At 45.8% G+C, this 2464-nt stretch overlaps 1 protein-coding gene across 1 annotated transcript in view; it reads left to right on the top strand.

Annotated features, from left to right (window-relative positions):
• LOC147007710 (uncharacterized) overlaps window positions 1-2464 on the top strand; it is a 50786-nt gene that overhangs the window by 16998 nt on the left and 31324 nt on the right. The window lies entirely within an intron of this gene.

The raw sequence follows: 2464 nt of genomic DNA, 5'->3' as shown, positions 1-2464 counted from the left end.
TGATTGGTCGATTCGAGGCGCTTGTGATTGGTCGATTCGAGATTATTTATTTATTGCCGATGCTGAAATAAATATTAATTTTATTCTCGTTCGATTCGAAAATGATTGTTTCTTGGTTTACGTGTAAAGTGCTTGCGTCTTAAATGGAAATTATTTGATTTTAAACGAAAGTGTTTTGTTTCGTTCCTTTGTGTTGGAAAGGCAACGTGAGCCTTTATAGGGACGTCCTGTGATTGGTCAATTCGAGTCGCGTGATCAGCGGACGTCACACTTACAGTACCTGTACAAAGTGTGCACACCTTCCCTTTCAAAGTTTTCACCTTTGTTACCTTGTAGCCTGGAATTAAATATTAAATATTGCACTTTACCTTGTGGATGTGTCCATGACAACGGCACCTCCATCGAACCATCGACTCAAACCGTCATGAATAACCGATTTTAACATGCTGCACTGCGTATCCCAGCAATCGGCAACAAATTATTTAAATAATTATTAATAATGTGTTTGATAAATAAAAATTTATTAATGGAGGTGAACATTTGTAGAGAACATGTGTGTATGGCGAGGAGTTTCCTCGTTTCGATATCGAGCTAGTGGTGACCGGTTTACTATTCCGCAGGTATGTTGGGATACCTGCTGGTACTGTTGGTTGGTTTCAGGCTTTGACCCTTGTTTCTCAGGGTCAGGTATTGCATCAGTCCCATGACGTCACAGAAGTCCTTTGTTAAAGTGCCGTGGCTGGTGAGAGGGAGGTACCAGCGCCCGGCCAATTTGCACGCTGACAATTTACATCACCACGTACGAGTAAGAGAGAGTCGGGATGAGTGTTTAAAGGTTTGTACACGTTGTCTGAGAGAGATGTAGATGGAGAGTCATCACTGTACAACACCAACACACAGACAAATATGAGGTGGGAGCGGAGGGGAAGTCGCAGCCGCAGGTACTCCTGGGGGCTGTGGAGGTGTAAGGTCAGTACAAGGGTGGTGAGAAATTGAGTTGTTGATTTAACGTGCAACTCTGCCGCCGGGGCGTGCTTCAGGCCGATCAATTTGGAGGGGACGATAGCCGGGGAGAGACGTTAAGGAGTCAGGGATGCGCTGTACCCCTGGTGTTGGCTTAATAGTTCGGGTGGTGGGCTTTGGATCCTAAGGTCTTGAGAATGTTGGCGGAGTACCGTCTCACTAATTTCAGTTGTTTTCCCAAATTTTCGTCCTTTGCTGCAAAGAGTTTCAGATCATCCATTGTGGAGTAGATGTGTCACCTTTCCTGTCTCTTTGGACGTTGTCTTATTGGACATGTGTGTGTGTCTGTAGATGTTTTTTTTTGTAAAACCAAGCGCAAGTTATTGTCAGCTGTGACATCGCATTGGGTGCAGCCAAGGTTGATTGGGGTTCTTGAGAGTACAACAAAAGGGACACGAGTCTCCCTGCACGTGTGCACCATCTTTTGAGCTGAATGGTACCGTTTGGATGACTATCTGTACAAAAACTCTCCCTCCGTGTCCTGGATAGTTCTTTCCTGACGTTGTTATTCAAACGAAATCATTGACCATATTTGCCAAATTCCAAACGGCACAATTGTTCGTTAATTGTTTATTGTTTTCTTGCCCTTCTTGGCTTTGGAATTCGGAACGACAATCTCACTTCCATCGTGCTGGCTTTCAATTCACCAACGGACGTGCTGACGGAAGACTAAAACGCTTGCATAGTTCCCCTGGGAACTCGGGCTGTTACTACGGTGATATTTGTTTCCCCGAGATTCCTGACTGTCACAATAACCCATTGTGTGTCCCACCATTCCTTGTTGCTATGCGACCAAATTGAAATGATTTTGATTTTTTTTTTCATGCCAACCCTCAGCGACTCGATTCCTTTTATTTATTTCCCACCTCCACCTCCTCCACTCCTTCAGTTGCATCCTCCTCCGGGAGGCCCCACGCCTAGCTGTACTGGGTCACTGTACCCCTTGAATCTACGTGGGTTTTATTCGAGTCACTGCAGGGCTATGGGTTTCTTTGAGCGACAGTAGCCTCTCATGAGCGCTGCCTGCCTGTCGTGAGAGTGCATTGCCCTGAAAAGCCGTTCTCTGGCGTCCGCTTCTTGCTGCCGATTACAAGCCAACATGACAGGACCAGGGGATATGGGAGTTGGAGGTAAAGTTGGGGTAAGAGGGTGGGGTTGGTGTTGGCAGAAGAGACCCAGAGTAAGCAGTAGCTTGTCACAAGCCATTGAGATACCCTTCATTGAAGGTGCAACCATTGTGTGAGTTCTAATTTTTGTCTATGGTGCCAAGTTAGTTTGTAAAGGAGAAAGAGAGTCAAGTAATAAATTATTTACGGGAGATGTCCCTATATGGACATTGGGGGTTGACTCAGCCTGTCATCCTTCCGAGGTTCTGCGAAATGAGTACCAGTGAACTGGTAACAGGGGCACTGCATCAGTGGTGCCCCCATACTTGGTAGCA

The sequence above is a fragment of the Eptatretus burgeri genome, unplaced genomic scaffold, assembly GCF_056783735.1.
Source record: "Eptatretus burgeri isolate ZD-2024b unplaced genomic scaffold, Ebu_testis_v1 Ebu_testis_scaffold_43, whole genome shotgun sequence".
NCBI classification, from domain to species: Eukaryota; Metazoa; Chordata; class Myxini; order Myxiniformes; family Myxinidae; genus Eptatretus; species Eptatretus burgeri.
Note: the sequence above shows the minus strand (reverse complement) of the source record. Positions and strands in the feature narration are given on the sequence as shown.